The sequence below is a fragment of the Homalodisca vitripennis genome, chromosome 1 (genome assembly GCF_021130785.1).
Source record: "Homalodisca vitripennis isolate AUS2020 chromosome 1, UT_GWSS_2.1, whole genome shotgun sequence".
NCBI classification, from domain to species: Eukaryota; Metazoa; Arthropoda; class Insecta; order Hemiptera; family Cicadellidae; genus Homalodisca; species Homalodisca vitripennis.
Genome location: NC_060207.1, coordinates 23,260,525 through 23,281,661, shown reverse-complemented (window position 1 = coordinate 23,281,661; position 21,137 = coordinate 23,260,525). Strand labels below are relative to the sequence as shown.

The following is a 21,137-nucleotide window of genomic DNA, read 5'->3' as shown; positions in this document are numbered from 1 at the left end:
TCTGAGAAAGAATCATAGGTTGACATTTTGAACCTTCCTATTTAACTGCCAACAATAAACTGCGCCCTAGGATTTTAGAGGAAATTTCCTTTTTGATTTCACTAAAAACACTAATTGCATAATGAACTTGACTCCCGCTTCCTGAACTATATCTTTTAATTTTTATATTTCACGATTCGGCAAACTAAGTTTACTGATATTTTTTTTTGTAAAAAACCTCGATTTAGAAAATTATTAAACATTATAACTTTCTTAACTGTGTTACTTTAAGAGAGCCATTTATTAATTTCTATCGTTTACAGCGTAAATGAAACATTTGAAATACACATTTTTAAAATGAGTATTTTGATTATTAAACTAAAAGTTTTCTTTGATCGTGATTTTATGTCCCTTTATTCAGTGTCTGTCCGTTTTTTCCCTTATATTTCCAAATGAATAACCATAAACACCCTTACTGTCCAAGTTACATATAGTAATTTTACATAACTTTTTATCTCAACTCAACGCAAAACATTTTAAGAATGTATTTAATTGTTTCTTATTAGTGGTTTTAAAATACTAAATTTAATGTATTCACATGTTCCTGTCATCACATGTATGAACGGGAACATGTGGTTAATGACACAATCCTGTAATAAGGGTGCCCGAAGGTGTCTTTGAACGTCATTAGATTCAGGGACCCTTTGTGTTAGAAAAGGGTGAGGATATCCGAGAAGATTCTTGTATGCGGGCTTTTACAAAACGTATATCAGTTTTCAAACGATTCAAGAATGACTAAATACTCTATAATCATTTTGGACCCGATATTTTCGAAGTATCTCGTGATGATAAAATGATTAAATAAAATATAATGATTTAGCTGTTGTAATTTTTTTTTCATTTTATATATATATATATATATATATATATATATATATATATAAACTATGTACTGTATATTTCCTCCAAAATTTAATTGTCAAAGAAGAACTTTGTACTCAGGGAGGAAAGCTAAAAACTCGAAAAATCTTCCAATTAATTTAATAAGTTTAATAAACCTAAGTTATAATTAACATTATAATTCATATCAATATACTTAAGGTTATCATATACATCAATTCAAATTATTAACTCGTCTTAATTTTTTTATGAACAATATTGTAACTGCTTAAGATAATAAAATTGGCACGGCGTATCCGGCTGAAGGAATAAAAAACAACATGTTATGAAATCAGAAATGAAACTCTGATTTGTACTTAAATTGCTAAGAAACGTATCCTAGAGTCTGTTAAATATAACAATCGCAATTTTGCGCACGTAAAATGTGTAGAGTAATAATACGTAAACAATTTGAAAAATAACATCTACCAAAATTTGAATGCTTTATCCTAGAAAATGATGGTAATGATTTGTGGCAACAATCTTAGCGTTGGAGGCAAACTTAAATAAAATCCTCAATTCCGTTCAATTTTATAAATCTTTTAGTATTTAGGGAAGAAGTTATTTGCTTCTCAGTCGAATATAATATAAATTAAGTTGTAATGAATCAAAAGAAACCCCTAAAAGTAAAGTTTTCATTTGTTTCTTCAAGGAATAAATGCAATCTACTTGTTACTCTGGCCATTCAAACAGATTCAGTAACTAAAATCCCAATAGAAATATATTTCAACAGGATCGCTATCTTTATAATAAAAGTTTCTTTTTGCTTGTATAGATAAAGGAGAGCAAGGATTATCAATCATCGTATTCTTAACTCTCCCCACCCCCTTATGATAATTTGTCAATGAAATTATCGTACACAAATTCGTAAGACTATCAAGTTGAACAATGCGCAATATTTCCTAATTAAAGTTTATTTTGCTCGAAGAGGAGAGCCTCTTTTGGGAGAGTTTATTGTAAGGCTATCAAATCATCACATTCTTAACCCTCCCCACACCCTTATGTTATTTTGCCAATAAAATTATAGTACACAATTTCGTAAGACTGTCAAATTTACGGGAGCTAAGACTTCTCTTGGTGAGATAACGTAACCAATGCATAGAAATACGTGAGAAATGTTTATTTGAAATTGAACCATCCGAGTTTGATTAGAAGCAATCACAATAAACTCGCCTGAAGAATATAACAATTCTTTTACTATTTGTCACATTATATCTTGGTGAGATAACGTAACCAATACATACAAATACGTGAGAAATTTTTATTTCAAATTGAACCATCCGAGTTTGATTGGAAGCAATCACAATAAACTCGCCTGAAGAATATAACAATTCTTCTACTATTTGTCACATTATATAATTATTTTATTTCCTATTACGTATCTTTAACTTATATTGATAGATCTTAGGGAAAAAAAAATCGCCTATATAACGGAAGCCATAGCAAAAATTATAATCTTTCATTATAGAGACTGTAATTTTAATTTTTTATTGTAGTGACCGTAAATTTAATTTTATGTTATTATAAGCCACCCCCTTTAAAAGGTTTTTTTCATGCTTAAAAAAGGGGATCGGTCTCTCCTTAAAAAAAAATATGCATGCTGAATATCGTTTAATATTATAATTTTTCATATTCCTGAAATTATACTATTTTTATTGTGTATTTCATACGAATTTCGTAAATATTTCTACCTCTAAAAATTGTTATAGGGTTTCGTACGTAATTTTTTTTGTCCATACATGAAGCATATTTATTCATAGAGTCTGGTAACTCACACATATTTTCTCCTTAGAGTAATAGGGTATTACCGTCTCCATTGTTCTCTTCATTGGTAAATGTATGCCTTTGTCTGAAGAATAGTGGTATTAGACATCATTATGGCGGGCTTCATTTAAATAGGAGAATGTTCTAGATTCAATTCTTTATACAAGAACAATGCTGACATTCCTAAGACGCATTCAAAAAAGTTTTATATTTTTGATGACATAATAAATTTTTACAACAAATAGAAGAGCGTGCGTGTTGATAATACAACTGGGTTGATAGCAATTAAACTTATCATCCGGTTAAACTCTGTTCTGATTAGACATGTGCTTGGGGGAGGGGGGTTACGAAAGATATAAATACGGATAAACCCAAAATCAGCTAATACCAAATATGCATTAGAAACGAATCGCACCTTTAAAAAACTTCGTATTATTAAAACCTGTCCATAAACAAGAAGAACTCGGCGCTTATGAAACATTATACATAAACTAACATCAGTATAAAATATTAAACAATTATTTTGGACCGATTCAAAATTGACCTTTTCCTTAAAAATATAAACTAAATTCTTTTATACCCAAACTTTTATACATAATTTATTTTATTTTCCTTTTAATTATATAAATCTTGTATTAAGCTTTATTCGTGTGATGATTGTTATGAATTGTAAAAATATTTATATTGTTTCAAATTTTTCATTCACACCTGACGATAGCACACTAGATGTCGAATAGCCTTGTGCATGGAAATTAAAAATTATTGGACAATTGTATGTCCTCTTTTACAAAAAATAATATAAAATAATTTGTTTTTCCAATAAGAAGACCTCCTCTTTCAATTAAATAACCCTATATAGTTTTTTTTTTAAAATTTGAAAATTTACGTGATAAACCCCCAAACAAATATGTAAAAGATTTTTATGGTGTGAAATAGTGACGTGAATGGTAATGCATCTGGTTTTCCTTTTCTTAAAAAGAATCGTCTCTGCTACCGGCTTCCTCACTGGCGTTTGCGTTGTTCAAGTCGGAATGCTGCCACATCGGAGGCCCGGTATATCACCGTAAAATATCAGTATAAAACTAGAAGCAAGAGGTTTAAAAGTCTCCTATACACGATTCTTTATATATATTCCCGTTTAAAATTCAAGAAACCGAGAAAAATATCCATAAAGGTCTCTATTGCTTTTGAGGAGTTGGGTTTGTTAGCTTTGGCTGGAGATAAATGTATGCTTTTTCTAGTTCAACTAATAGTAATTTATTCATTTTAAATGTGTGAACGAAATTTGTATATTGATTTCCATGTAGGTAACACAACACTAACAATATGTAATAGTTATATTAGAATTTTTTCGATAACTTCAAGATACTGAGAAAAAGAACAAAAAGGACTATCAATTTTAAATTTTTATTAATTTTTAGATTTGTTCCAGTTTATGAGATGTGCACACTTTAAAATTTCGTACGAATATAGTGGGTTCCAATTGTAAAGCGCTATAGCGCGAATTTCAAAGTTTAAATTTTACGAGGCTTGAGGCCATTTATATTTGTGTTAATTAAGAATATAGTTAGACAGAGAATTTGATTTTATACTCATCGGATTTTTAAAAACTTGATTATCACATAGTAAAGGAAGGAGCGAACAAGTATTGATTGAAAATACTATGTATGATTACTACATATCTGGTAAAGCATTGGCCATGTTTTGCGTATATTTTTTTATTAACAGAATGTACCTGGAATACATAATGCCGAGTCATAGCAATAATTGGTTAACTAAAAATGACTTTATTAATGAAGTAAGGGCCAGCAAGTCTTCTTTACGACTTACGGCATCATTGTAGTAACCTGACGTGCCTCTTTGCCTTATTGTTTGTGCAATAGGTTTGAACAGGAGTCAGCCGTATTTAACTATGGTGATCATTATAAAGCAGCTAAAAGCGGTAATTTGTTCTCAAAGTTCCTGTCAAGGAATCTGATGTCAAGTCTGGACTTCTTGTGCTGGAACCCACATTTTGCCTCTGCCCGCACCGCGCTGCGCCAGTCATTATTTATGCACAACTCCGCGATGACGGCTCTGTGTTGTTCTTGTTGCGAGACGCCACGCTGCGCCGCGCCGCACTATTTCTTCTCCAGATTTCCTAGTCTAGAGCATTTTTGCTTCAAAAAAATACATTTCTAATTGGTGGAGTGAATTTCACTTATATAAGTATTTGTAACTGCAATATCCTACTTTGCTAATGAAATTATTGATGGTAACTCTTACTGAATTATCGGCACTTACGGTGTTAAAGTGGTATTTTCCCAAATTATATTTTTTTAGATTCTCCAAGTATCTATAAAATTAAATACATTTTTACAATACTAATCTCTTTCCTACACTTTACTTGTGAAACCCTTAAAGAAGATTAGGAAAATACCTTTGTTGTAACGAAATACTCGTATAACTGAGGATACAAATAAAATATGTCATATATATATATAATATGTCACATATAATATATAACATTGTTTGTTGCTAAATTTGAAAGTGAAATTTTTTAGGGTCATAAACTTTTTACGCAATACATGCCATTCAAATCAAGAAACTAATATGACTAATTACTCTAAAACATAATTGATATTAATGAAAATAGAGATGAATTACTAGTAATATTACTTAGTTTTGTCATCCAGCAAGCTGCGTGTATCGTGTGATTTCATCTGCTTACTGTACTTACGTTTTTGAAAACATCATAATCGTTCCTGTATCAGTTGACTTTTACAAAGAAATCTTTGTTTTAAAAATATGAACAAAATATCTTATTATTACACCACATTTATTTTTAATGAGCACTAACATTTTATACTTCAAATTTATACTTAAAAAATTAACCAGTTAGTGTATGCAGTGAGTAAAAAGTATTATTTAAAGCATCATAACATTACTTATGCTGTTGGCTGTAATGTTTAACCAATACTGTTTGTTGTGACAGGAATGAGCAAAGTTTGTTATTGCTCTCATAAACTAAAACTTTTTACTCTTCCCCGTTTTTATGTTGTAAAGAATACATGTTAACAGTGGTTAAATAACTATCCATATTCAAAATATTTATATAAAGCATTTTGCCTGGGACGTACTCAAATTTTATACATTTTGTATTGTGTTCAAGTATAGCTCGTTACATTACAATATAACAACACACGATGCACATGATGCACACACATAATGTGTAATGTATAATGATTTTGGAAACCTGCTTTAAGTACTGCTTTATTAATTCATTATATTTAATTGTTCTTGACGGGGATTTAAGTACATTTTTGTATAATAGAAAGTATTTTTCAAATGGTGAAACATTCCTCTTTAGTAATTGATGAAAATTAGATTCTGAAAACTCCTGTGGAACCTAGCAGCTAAAGGGTTAAGTGTATCAAAATAACACATTTCTTTGTTACACATATAATAAAAAAAAATTTTGTATTCCATAGTAAATCCAAATCTATCAGAAAAATAGGGGTTTCCAAAAGACATTTTAAAGTTGACTGACGTATTAATGGCGACCGAAATTTGTAATCCGTAATTTTAATTAATAAGATAAAGATTCCTGTAAAATCCATATTTTCTACGTTCCCATTAGTGACGTCTGATTTGAGCATAATATAGTAATACATTTATTGACTGTCCGGACAGGCTATATGAGCTAAATGTGTCTTCCATAGTTTGGGTTTCAACTAATCGCATTTCAGTGCCTGAATGTACATAATCAGGAAAATTGCAATCTAAACAGACAATATTGCAATGAGAATAATCTAGTATAAGCCATCATACAGAAATAGACTGATATTGAGTTAGTTAGAGGTTGTTATAACATATCAGCTGATATCAACTTGATTAGTGGGTCAAGAATGGCTGAGCTCATGCATGTTTTAGTATCTGCTGTTTAAGATTGTTTTAAATAAGGGTTAACATTGGAATTTTAAAAGCCGGTGGGGAAGAGGCTCATAGTTGAATTTATTTTAAATTCCACATGGCGCACATCTTGACTGTAAGAACTTCCAGTTGATACCAAATATATGTATATACATACATATATACAGGGTGATTCATGAAGTTCTCCCCCCACTTCTACAGCACATTGTACTAGTAAAAATAATTAAAAAATGTTATATAAACATAGGTCCGAAAACGCTTCGTTAGCGAGTTACAGTTAGCGAAAGATTTCGCCTGAATTCCTGGGTAAAGAGTAAAATAAAGCCATACTGAACTTTTTGGAAAGGTTAATTAAGTAAGAAATATCGTGGATTCTTATGTATTTTTACCTGATAAAGCATGCAAAAAATGCAAAAAATTGGGGCACGAAACAATGTTTTTTTGAGTTTGATGTACAATAACTTTGTTAAATTGGTAATAAATACATAAAATCAACAAACATTAATTGTAGAGAATTTAATTCTGAGAAAATTGATATAATCAAAGTCTAAAATAAAACAGAAATAAGTACCAAAAAATCGATTTTATTCAGTATAATACATTACTAGTTTTAAGCAAAATTAATCAGGTTGGGCCAACCGTACGCACCTTTTTATAATAGATGTTCGAAAATGAGGCCATCATTATCAATACATTTTGCAGCACGTTTGTGTATTGCTTTTGTTGCGTTTCTTAATTTTTCAGGACTTCCCTGTATCTGCACAGCCGAATCCATAATACGGGCAATTAATTCATCACGAGAATTCACTTTTGTCTTGTATACAATGTCTTTCATCCATCCCCAGATGCAATAATCCAATGGAGATAGATCTGGTGATCTTAGTGGCCAAGGGTGAGGCCCTCCACGACCAATCCAGTGTCCCAGGAAATTGATGATTTAAGTAAGCAGAAACGGCACGTGAAAAGTGGGGAGGTGCTCCGTCATGCTGGAAGTACAAATTTTGTCTGAGATGTAAAGGAACATTCTCTAACAGCTGCGGCAACTCTTCTTGAAAGAAATGCAAATAGAACTCAGCATTTAGGCGTCCAGGTAATATGTAAGGTCCAATCAGCCGATTGTGCAAAAGGCCACACCAGACATTGACGCTAAATCGGTGTTGAAAGTTCTGTTCCACTACCTCATGTGGATTTTCTTCTGCCCATGAGTGTTCATTGTGGCAAGTTTATTGACACCATCCCGAGTGAATTGTGCCTCATCCGTAAACAAAATACGCTTGTAGAGTTGATTATTAATATTCAAAAAAGTTGCAAAACTCCAAGCGAAGCGGACCATCCCCTAGTTGTAGATGTTGAACCTTTTGTTTATGAAACGGATAAAATTTGTTTCGATTAAGTGACCTCCACACCGTTGACTGCGAAACTCCTATCCGCCTAGAAATACGTCGTGTACTTACACCTGGACTGCGATGAACAGTATTAATAACAATATCATCATCAAGTTGGACAGCTCGTTCATAATTGGTTCTAGTACTTGGTAGTGATCCTGTTTCCCGAAGAGTACGAAAAGTTCCTGAAAATGTTTTGGTATCTGGAATCCTCCTATTAGGTAACGTAGTTCATATTCTTCTACAGCAGCTCTAGCATTACCATTAACAGTAACCCAAAATAAAAACCATATCAGCGTATTCCTCTGATGTAAATAAGTAAGGCATTTTTTCGCTGAATAAACAATCGAATTATAACTCCACAGAAAAATTGCATTTAATAACACGATTCACTTCCGATCTCCTGCTGTAGCTTGCACAACACCACTAATACACAGTTCTAACGTAACAGTACAGAATACCATTGTTGATCAGCTGTTATTCGTGCGTTACCAACTTAGAAATTAATAAAACAAAAAACTGCATTTCGATGATTAGTAAACAATAATGGGAAAATGTTTGCTTCATTTATTTTTCGAACATTTGATGTAAATTTTTATAAAAAAAAAAAAAAAAAATACAACGTAATAAAACATGATATTTTTATTTACAAACAAATTTATTTAACAGTTAATCTTGTTTTTCTCAATTTGTCTCATCATTAAGGAACAAACATTTTGTTTTTGTTTTATTTTAACTAAATACCGTACGGTATTTCTTTTACAGCTAGTAATGTATTATACTGAATAAAATCGATTTTTTTGGTACTTATTTCACTTTTATTTTAGACTTTGATTATATCAATTTTCTTAGAATTAAATTCTCTACAATTAATGTTTGTTGATTTTATGTATTTAATTACCAATTTAACAAAAGTTATTGTACATCAAACTTAAAAAAACATTGTTTTCGTGCCCCAATTTTTTGCATTTAACCCTGAATCCCTCAAAAACTACTACAGGTACAGTTTTTCTGAAACCTATTTTATTAGCTTTATCAGGTAAAAATACATAAGAATCCACGATATTTCTTACTTAATTAACCTTTCCAAAAGTTCAGTATGGCTTTATTTTACTTTTTACCCAGGAATTCAGGCGAAATCTTTCGCTAGCTGTAACTCGCTAACGAAGCGTTTTCGGACCTATGTTTTACATAACATTTTTTCATTATTTTTACTAGTACAATGTGCTGTAGAAGTGGGGGGAGAACTTCACCCTGTATATATATTAAAGAAATTCTATACAAATATATATATATATATATATATATATATATATATATATATATATGTATGTATACATGTATATATTAGTTTAATTTTATATGGTACAAAATGCAAATAAGTTAGATTTTTATACAATGGTTAGCATTTGTTCACATGCTTATATTTAAAAGAAAATGTATAATTTGAAGTACGTTTTAATTTGTTATACTGCAACAAGCAAACCCAGCTATATTAACAAAAACACAAACCAATAATTCTGTAGAATTTGAAATATTTTAGAAGTGAGATTTATGACAAGAATGAAAGTTATATTGAAAAGCCGAGAGTAAAGTTAGTTGTGATCAGGCACGAGTTAAGGAACTAAGAACAAAATAAATTAACACGACATTTAACCTTTGGTGTTTCATTATTGTCAGGTTAGTACGCATACGAATAACTATTATTTACATAATATAATTCAGTAATACCTTTAAAGCATAAATACTTGACCGCATCTGGGCTACAGTTAGATGTAATTATTTATACATCTTGTAGTTCTGAATTTTAACTGTATATACGGTTGTTCCCAATATATGTTCTCCAAAAGTTTATTAACTGCCGAGTTTATTGTTTATTATTAAATAACTGATTACATAATACGTTTTTGTCTACTTACCTTTGTGTGTTGAATAAAAAGTAAATAGTTGTAATGAACAGATTTTTAATCATACAGGATTATCTTTAAAGTACTTTTAATAAGAAATCTCGCAATATTTCAGATCCAAGGGCGACTGGTTATTATCTGTTACATCCTGACAAATATTGTACTGGGCAAACAATAACAGCACATCCCAAGTGACACAGGGTTGCGGCAGTAATGCGACGGTTTGTTTATGTTGGAATTGCGGCATTCTTTATTGTCTTTACGACCGGTTCCGCTGTTTCACGCCCGTATCGAAGCGAGAAGCTTTAACGTCTTTTCTAGCAAATTGTCTCCAACAAGTGGTTCGGTCGGGCAATAAGCTCTGATTTGTTAGCTCTTCAATCCTTATTAAATATTAAATCAAAGCACGATTTATTACGTGCCTTCTTGAATCGTGCCGTTATCAGTCCGTCCGCATGTCCATAAATGCGGCGCTGTTATGGATTTCGGGTTCAAAAGGTCAAATAGGGCACTTCGTCCGTTCGTCCGTCTTTACTTTCTGTTAGGTCCTTTGCTACTCCGTTGTATTGGTATACGAACGTGTAAAATAAGTCGAAGAAAATTATACAGCATTTGTATACACACAATTTAAATCGACTTTCTATACCAGTTACAAAATAGAAAAAGCTTGAATACAAAATAAAAATACCTTATATCGCATAACAAATTGTGTAAGAAAAACTTAAGAGTATTTATTTTAAAACATGAAACATATTTTCCAAAAATATAAATTGTTTAAATTGTGCAATATATTTATTTAGTATTGTTCAAAACGTTGATTATAATAAATAAAATGTGGAGAGAGAGTTATGAAAAACAAAAGTGCTTAAACATTAGGTACCCTCCGGCTGGGTTAAAAGCATTAGAGCTGTGTTAGCGCTACTGTGTAGTGGTAATACATTATTGTTGCTTGCCTTCAGGGCGTTATCTTGCTTTTAAAGCTATTCTATATTGTATTATTTTAGTGCAGAACAGTTGTGTACAATAAGTAGTGAATTATAAATATTCAATGGATGGATTTTGGAAAGAAGTCATAGAGCCTGTAACCCGCACTCCTCACATTCCTTCCCATTGATACAATCAACAAGGAGGATTCCTAATCACATTTCCAAAACCTTCTGTTGTATAACAATAATATAAAATCGACATGTATAATAAAATCGTATTGATGACTTTATAATATACCATAATTTTATTCTGACCTCATATTTACTCAATATCCATGCAGGATTTGCATGTATTGGGGTGCAAGGGCGAATCGATGGGTCTAGTCTACTGTTGGGATGACTGTTGGAGTTGTTGGGGCTCCCTAGATGTTAAAGGCTGTTATGTATGCCACCCCTGCCTGCTTTGACTGGAAAGGCTGGTACATAGCTGGCCTCCCCTTCTTCTAGAGACATGATTGAGATTAATGCCCAAAATTCTTCCTCGTGGATCTCGATAGGTGGATGTCCCTACTCTCAACCTTACATATCCAGAATATTTTGCCACTCCGGATCTTTTGGGTCTAAGAGCAACTGTTCAACTTCTTGTGGCAAGAGAAAAATAAAACAGAAAGGTGTTTCATTTCGTCAAGCCACCTTCAAGATATAGTATAAGTATGAGTTAGTGTTTGTTTCTTTATGTTTCTTTCTTACGTATTACTGAAATTACTATCAGGTTAAGAAACCAAAATAAGGGCTTGGTAGTATAAAAGCATGTACATAATACTACTTTAAAGGGTGCAGACAATAAGGCATATAATTAAAACGCAGGTTAAGGCAGGAGTGTAATGTAGTAACGTTAACGCTAACACTAAGTCCTCATGGTTTTAACCACTGCCAATGCATCTGTCCTATTTTTAAAATTCCTTTTTCACTAACTCTATCTATATTTTTTAAGTTTTAAATATAAAAAAAAAAAATACTATGCCAGATGTATTACATAATCCAGTAACATATTATATCATGTCACATTAATGAATCATTTTAGCCATCTAATCCAAATTATAGATTCAATGTATGTAATTCCATCTTTAAACATTTTTAAAAATCGTGACAGTTTTTTTTAATTTGCTCTGTGGAAAAGAATAAGAAGTTATATTTAGTCATGATTTGTTCAAAATACTTTATAGATATAACTTCTACATTATTAGACATAACTGATAATGTAGAGGTTTGCAATGTGCGAGTAAAGAACCCAAGGTTCTTCAAATAGCAAGTTTAATTTTTCTTATACTTGTAAAATTCAATAGAAGCTTAAATTATACACGAATGAATAATTAAATTGTACGCCAGTGATAACATGCGAGTGTGACATGTGTATTTACAAGTATTGTGGGTGACAGTTCCATTTGTGGCATTTCAATGCTGTTTCCGGTTTCGGAATTCATCTCTAAAATGTGTCCCGTCCTCAGTACTTAATCCTGTTGGAATTCATCACAAGTTACTTCACCTACCTCATATAGTAATATAGTAGTTTTGGGTTAAAGTTGCACTATAAGTTGTCTATAATTATAACAATGTATCATAAGTTGTCGTAAGTTACCACTAAATGTATCACAACTTGCCACTAAAGTTATCATTAGTTAACACTATAGTTTCTCTACAAGTAGATACAATTATCACAACTTAGTTACTGAAGCTATGACGAGTTATCGCTAAAGTTGCACTTGAAGTATCACAACTTGTCACTACAACTATCACAGTTTATTACTAAAGTTGTTCTACAAGTTATGTACAGTTATCACAATTTATCATTAACTGTTACAAGTTATCACTAGAATTATCACAAATTGTTACTAAAGCTATCTCTCTTGTTACACTAAAGTTACACTGAAAGATAACAACACTTAATAGTTGATAATTCGTTTCTGTGTATATAAATGTCTATGTTATTAAACGCCCCACAAGGAGTTCTTTTCATAACCAGATCAGGAAGTACTAAAGAGTCTTTTTGGAAATGGGAAACGATTAAATGAATCACCTCAGGTTGAACGCGTTGTCGTCTTCGTGACTTTATGGAGCGTTGTTCAAATTATTTCGAAAATTGTATTCCCCATCCTTTGTCGTGTAGTCTTTTACATCTTCTTTTAAGGTATTTAACCTTCGTTAGCTAAAAAAACGAAGAGTGATGATGGCAATATCCTAGCAGTTATAAACCAGTATTTATACAATTTGCTACGAAAATGATTTCTCTTTTTTGTTGATTAAAATTTATAAATCTCTTTTGTTGATCTTTTTAGCTTTCAGAAGACGAAATCCTGGCAAAGAGCCATTGCATTGCCAGATCTATGGAAACACTCGATATACATCTGTCTTATTATATTTTGCTCCAAGCCATGTTTTGTTGTCGCACTATTTGGCTCGCGTTTAATATAGCGTCTGCTCTTTTAGATTGAGCCACAGTTTATTGGAGTCAGAGGTTATATTTAGAAGTTATATAATTATATTTCCTGCTTTCTAGGTTCAAGGTCGTTTTGATACTCGACTGAAAATCCTGCCAACAGAATAGTATTGTGCTGGATTTTTCTTTCAACTGCATACTTCTGTTACTAATCAACTTTTGTGGAACTATAGTAAAATCAAGATCTTGACTTTCGCTGTAGTCTAGGGGTAAAGCTGCTCTTCAAACGAGAAGTCACGAGTTCATAATAAGTTTGAAATGGGGTTGGACAGTTTTCTTTTAAAAAGCTTTAACATGATTAATGAAAATCCTCATATTGTAGAAAGTATCCGCTTTAACGAAAGAGAGAGGTTACAACGCACGTGACATTGGCGTTGTAGCATTCAAACTGTTTTGCATTAAACTTTTGAAAACTTGTCCTCGTGGTATGCTTTAAAAATACTATACCTCTGGAACCCAGTGCTGAAATCTACAAAGAATTCTTCTTGACCTTGAAATCAAGAACTAAAATGTAAGACCGAAGTACTTCTAACGCTCCTTAACGTCCTTCCGAACTGTTCTTCCCGTTCCTAACCAACAAACTTCCATCCTGATTATTGAGTCGTTGAATTCTCTTTCTATGTCGAAATTGATTAGATCGATACATGAGTAAACTGACGTATTTCTAAAGTAACTGAATAATTTAAATATAGTTTAAAAATATTGTTCCCTTTATTTGACCGTTTTCTTCAGAAACCGCTGTCATTTGATTATTTCCATCTGAAAACACTTTTTTACATTCTCTTTCACAACATTTCCATCACTTTCTTCCTGCTCTCGCCCTCTCACATACCGAAGGGCTCGTTAAGGTCAAGCCACAAACGTCATCTCTTGTCTATTTAAGTCCCTCTCGGGCTGTCTCCGTATCCAAATAAAAACGCAATTTTATATGGCAGCAGCTAATAATGTCGGACACCAGTTGTCAATTTGCACGCGCTCTCGTTACGCTCCTCATAACGTGAATTATCGTTTATTATCCTCTTATTAAAATTAACGTAATTGGCGCGCTGTATACGCCAGAACAACGTGTTCCACTTTCCGAAGCTCGTCTCGAACTGGCAACAGAGGGTTCAATTACTTTTAACCAAAATTGTACATGAACCTTCCTTATAGCCTCTAAAACAACTGACGTTCACTAGTTTCATAGTCGATATGCGTCTAACTTTGCTTTATTCCACTATTTAACTTATTTATATTGTGTATACAAGTATTTAATACTCACTATACAATTATTAATGTGTTTTGTAACGTTATTAGGGTACAGCGTAATATATGTAGAATTACTTATTTACATTTACATTTTAATATCAGTTGTAGGATTTTAATTAGAACGATTGAAGCACTTTTGTGAGTCAGTGTTGTTAAACTGAGAAAGCGCAAAACAATAAAGACATTATTGTTATTAAATTCACGTTTAAGATTAAGTTTTAATTTCTCACATCTGGTTTTTTACGTGGGCGAATACAAGTAATTTAATTATTTTGTTAATATATATAAAATAAATGTGAGGGAACAGTTTAAAAAGTGTGTATCCACTCTTAAGATGGTATTGAGTACTGTACCTTGTAGTAAGCTCCCTACATTTTTTTGCGTACTGCTCGTAATTGAACAAACTGCCAGGTACTCATAAGCACAGCTGTTTACATTTAAAGATTCCCTCATTCAGCTTTTCAAACAATGTTTGTACGTTTTCTTTAAATACGTTTTAACCTGCTTTATTATTCAATGGTAATTTTTATCATATTTGGTCGATTTCCAGTTGAATCCACAGTGTACTTGCCTCACTGCTAAAATAAATAGAGAAGGGCGCAGGAGAAAGACATGAAGGTACAAGCTGATATCCCGGGGCCTCGAGGGATCAGGGAAAGCTCTCTGAAAACGGGGAACATAACCGTAAAGAAGGGCGAGTTTACAAGGAGAGCTCGCACACAACAGAGGCAGAGCACCGGATACTTATCCTGAACAGTACAGGTCGCCAGCACTTAATGTCGAAAATCGAGATAGCACTTCTTTATATTCCTAACAACATTCGAAGTTTATTTTGTGCCTCCTGTAGAAATGGACTTCCAGTACACTACTGTAATTAAATTCATATAGACTTGTGTACTCAAAACTTAATAGACATACATGTTAGTACAGCATAGTGTGTTCTTCCATGAACAACTCAATTCGTAAGTTAAGTACTGAGATATAATATGTTTATGAATTTTATAATAATATAAAAAGATAGGTACGTTTTGGTGTGTACTTTATATAGAAAAATGTAATACTTCGTTCCACAATTATTTTACATGTGACGCTGCATATCCTATTCTATAATTACATGGTATTTTCCTTCCGTTACTGTCATTTCAGGTCAAACTTATCTCAGTTGCTTTCTGTAAATGATTTGAAATTATACATCTATATTTTACAGGTATAATTCATTTCATTTGGTACGATACATTTTAAAATGTTGAATAACCATGGCCTCATTATTTGGGAAAAGCAAAAGGACTCCAAAACAAGCTTAGAAATGTTTGTAATTGTAATAAAAAACCCTTCCAGTGTTTTCGTTATTTGAAACTTTAAAAGGAAGCTCCTTTTTACTATGTGTGTTAAATGCATGTTTTACAAATCAACATGCCACATATTCAACCATTTACCGTCAATTTGGGCATATTTTTTACCTTTAGAATTAACTTTAATGAACTTGTCAACTGGATGGATTCTATAAAGAAAGAATGTGCGAAAGCAATGTTTTACATAAAAAGTTTGCTTTTAGAGATTTTTTTTGTTGAGGCCTTTAAAGGAAAAGAATATAAATATTGAAAGTCCTGAAGCTCCTAATAGCTTAAATAGTCCTCAAGTAATTTGAAATTGATATAAAAACCGGGAAGAAACCTTTTGGTGTGCGTTATCAGAATTGTTTGCATTGGAATCAATATGGAACAAATGCGGCTTTGGCAGAGAAAAGACATTAATTTCATTAGATACCAACAGGTTTCTTCTTGCACAATGAAATCCAATATGCTTCCAAGCCGAGAAAAGATGTGTCTAATAGAAAAACTGAAACCATTTGGACTTCGCACACTACTTATCGACGGTATATAATAGGTTTTATTTTTTTACCTTATATAATGTATATTTATCTTTCGTGGTCAAAACTTAATTTAGATTTTAGATGCATATCACTCACATCTTAAGGTAATGTTATTGATTTTCGTTGAGATTTTTTTATTTTAAAGTCATACAGTATGAAATGTCTACTGGTGATTATTATTCCACTCTTCGTGGAATAATAAAAACTTGTGTCAACTTTTGCTGTCTTTATAAAAGATGTCTTAGAGAGCTTTGACCAAAATATAGATAAAAAATTCACAAAACAATAATTCAAACCGAAAACCAACTGCACCACATTTAATACTGAAGTTTTTATTATAAAAGAAAACACAAAGTGTAACTTGAGGCCTTTGGATAAGAACTGAGCTCATTTTATAACTCATGTGTATTGGATTAAACATGTTATTGTTATTTTCACCACTAACATTTCAGAGATTGTTTCGTCTTAACATACAGACACTCGGTATACTCTTTATTATGATATGCAATAGTAGTTTATTACAAACTCAAATATACGCAATAAGTTTATAAACCCAAATTGCTTTATCGCTTTATAAACTCAAATCAGTGCATTTTATAAATGTCGGTCTCCTAACTGTTTATTTCAGAAGCGAGTCCATCCAAGATCGCAAATAGTATCCAGTATGACACTGGAAATTGGGAGCCCTTTTACAGTGTAAACATAAAATTGTGTTTAATTCGTAGAGCTATATTAAGTTTTAACACGCGTTATTGCATATGTCGTTATTCTTCGTCAACATTTTATCTCTTTGAAAATAAATAGCAACCAAAGATGTGGTACAAGCATTCTTTACGTCGTCGTACCGTACTAGACAATACTTTTCGTTGTTTAACCACCACTAGAGGCCCGGAAAGTCCAAGACGGACTGCAACTCGGATCTCCGTCGTTGCGTTAGCATTTTTTTTACTCAAAATAAAAAAGGCCCTTTTTGAAGGGACTTTTAATGCAAAAATTTTTTTTATGACAATGTTTATCAAACGAACAGTTCAAAACATTTGGATTCAATGGCATTAAAACAGTACATAACCGGTTGGAGACAATTCTTATTTTTCTACTAAAAAAGAAAGAAAACTTTTACCGTCACGATCCTGTTCAACGTACCGTGCATAAAAGGAAAGTAAAGTATTAAGTTAAAGTATCCACTGATTCGTATCTACTTGTATCTACTTCTCCAAGCGAAAGTAAAAACACGAGTCAGGGCTCCCGGTAGGACGACCTCCACTACCAAAGTATGACAGTTCTATTGTGTCGCCTATGATCCACGTCCGCACTGCTGTGTTCTCCAAGCGAAAGTAAAACACGAGTCAGGGCTCCCGGTAGGACGACCTCCACTACCAAAGTATGACAGTTCTATTGTGTCGCCTATGATCCACGTCCGCACTGTTGTGTTCTCCAAGCGAAAGTAAAACACGAGTCAGGGCTCCCGGTAGGACGACCTCCACTACCAAAGTATGACAGTTCTATTGTGTCGCCTATGATCCACGTCCGCACTGTTGTGTTCTCCAAGCGAAAGTAAAACACGAGTCAGGGCTCCCGGTAGGACGACCTCCACTACCAAAGTATGACAGTTCTATTGTGTCGCCTATGATCCACGTCCGCACTGCTGTGTTCTCCAAGCGAAAGTAAAAACACGAGTCAGGGCTCCCGGTAGGACGACCTCCACTACCAAAGTATGACAGTTCTATTGTGTCGCCTATGATCCACGTCCGCACTGCTGTGTTCTCCAAACGAAAGTAAAACACGAGTCAGGGCTCCCGGTAGGACGACCTCCACTACCAAAGTATGACAGTTCTATTGTGTCGCCTATGATCCACGTCCGCACTGCTGTGCCAAACTTATTCTGAGACCTAAGCCCCTCCCCCCTTCCCTCCGTACCACACATTTCTAAATAAGAGCCCACCATAGTTGTACATAATACTGTTACAACTTGATCGTCATGTCTTTTGATAGCAACCCGTTCTTGGCTCTTGTGTTTTTTACCTGACACTTGTAAAAATGCAATGGATCGAAATGTTTTTCAGTTCGGTTTTTTGTGAAAATGGTCCAATAAAGAAGATCTACCTACCTTTATCTACATCATTTTATAGTTTAACCTGTGTGAGCCAAGATAGTAAAATGAGAAATGAACTCTCTGTGTGAGGAGTTATCATATCCCTGTGTTCACATGGCTATATTAGGCTGTTGCGAGGTAATGGTCATTACTGTAGGGAAGAAATGCACTTTTTGGGTAAAAATCGTTATTTTAACATATAGAAAAATTTTTTGGCTTATGCTGATTAGGAATATATATTCTTTTATATAATCATCTTATCATTGTAAGTCCAATAAGTTTTGTAAAGCTCTAGGTTTTTGGTGTTGCGTAAGACTTGCATATAATTAAAAGCCTTAAAACTCTTGATAAAATTAGGATTATCAAATTAGAAAAGTCAGCAGAGGAAAGCAAAGAAGCCTTGGTAAAAATTAGAATATTCAAGAGGGAGGGGAAGACAAACTTGATGAAAACTACTATTCAGGAGGATTTTAAGTCATGGTAAGTAAAGTTTGATTTAAAAAAACTAATTTCCGTAACCTTGTTTTTTTTTAACTTAGGTACAGTTTTCTTCTGAAGCAGCATCAAAAAGGTCTGGAATTTGTCTGGACATTAGTTACTACGTTATCTACAAAATATTTTAGTATTTTTTTTATTGTAAAATCTTAAAAATCCAATTAAACATTTTTATTAGATCTTCGTAATGAAAAAAACTTTATAAACTTATAGGTTTTTCGTGTCTTTTTTTAACCTTATGCATTTTATGCATCACACAACCTACAATAATAGTGTTGAAAATTTCAAGATTATAGAGCAACTAATTTAAAAGTTATTAATTCCTTACTAATATACTCACTATACCACTGAACACCTCATATTACAACTAGTGAGGTAGTATCAGGTAACCGTAGGCACGTGATAGGCGGACTACATAGATAGTGTAGAATTTTCTTCATAAGTGCGTTGTAGGGCAATAAATTTATTTAATTTCTTGCTCAAATTTGAGGTAAAATCGATTATAACTATTTAATATGACTATTAGACCACTGTTTACATACTCAAGTATTTCTCGTGTTTTAGGATAGATTCCTAATTGAGGAAGAAGATGCAGATAATTTAAAACAAAATATAAAATAGTAATATAGCTCAAACATTTTTATATTTTATGTTTTTAGCTTATACAAGCAATGTTAAAAATACAAGCTGAAAATTTAAATGAATGCACAGATTTAGAACCAAAAATTCATGATATTTTTCTTTCCCTCATATTATTTTCATACTGATATTTTTAAAGCCTAGTCTTAGATTCAGAGAAAATTATATTTATAAAATATGAAAAATTGTGTTATAAGTGATTTTACATTCTTATTCATTATAGTTTGTGTTTGTGTTAGCAGACATTTCTGTGTTTTCAAAATATTATTTTTTGTCTCTCCTATTTTAACGGTTTAAATATATTCCAAAAACGAATAGTCGATGTCAGTCCAAAAAAATCTTTGCGCTGATTCGGTTTCGAAAATCTCACTTTTCAACCTCCAGAAAACCAATGCATGGTCTAGTACGGAACTATCTAATGTTCAGATCTAAAGAACCACCTCCATAAATTTCACGTTTATGACTCAATGGGAATTCCCCAATAACTTATAAGTACTGATTTAGTGAGTCATGTAGCAAGACCTTTGAACCCCATAAACTAAATCCAGACCTAGTAAATTATTTTGACAGCGCGTGAAAGATTTATTCCATTGAATAATTAGTTTTGTTAAACTACACTGTGTGAATTACTGTGTAAATTATTACTTCGTATAATTTGTCACTAATTTTCTTTTATAAAACTCCTGTTCAATCTCTATACTAAGAATGCATTCACTTCGAGCTCGGATCCGACGAGACAGATTTATGAAGATAATTCGGTTATCGACGGATCCCCGCCTGATGCTTCTGTAAACACTGGTATAATGGACCAGTCGTGTTTCAGTCCGTATTAATACCTTAAAACTACTTTTAACACTTGACCCACTATTCACAAATTGTACATTTTGTACATTTCGCGATTAGTGACAACACTTATAAAACAAAGAAGATTAATTAATTTGACATAAATTTACTGGCAAGAGCTCTGTTCAGAACCGTGCTGTTATCGTATCGAACATTATGTAAACCAACCTGATCTCATGCACAACGTGTAACATCGAAGTTCCATTACACTGTGTAATGAATGAATAAATTTTACATTATTACTCGAACGTGGGTCGGTGGTTAATTTACTTCTTGGCTGTTTCATTTTACTTCCATCCATATTTATTTTTTGTGATCAGAATATCAGGTAAACTCATTATTTTAAAACCAAAGAATTACAAATTCGTATATTGAACTATATATGCTTTTTTGGAGTTTAATATTGACGATGGACGAGTTTAAGGAGTAAATTACATTTACCATCGTAATGTGCAACACCTAAAGAACACGACGTTTCGAGAGCCAGTATCTGCTGCTTTCTTCAGGGCTCTAATCCTTTAAAAACGCGATTAATCATAAACAGAAAGTTAATAATTCAATAAATTGGCTATGATTGCACCAAACTTAAAGCTGATAACAACCATAATTGCGTCTAAAACAAACTTACACATTTTAAA

At 32.5% G+C, this 21,137-nt stretch overlaps 1 protein-coding gene across 2 annotated transcripts in view; it reads left to right on the top strand.

Annotated features, from left to right (window-relative positions):
- Positions 1-21,137, top strand: part of LOC124358223 (carboxyl-terminal PDZ ligand of neuronal nitric oxide synthase protein) — a 599,817-nt gene that overhangs the window by 536,968 nt on the left and 41,712 nt on the right. The window lies entirely within an intron of this gene.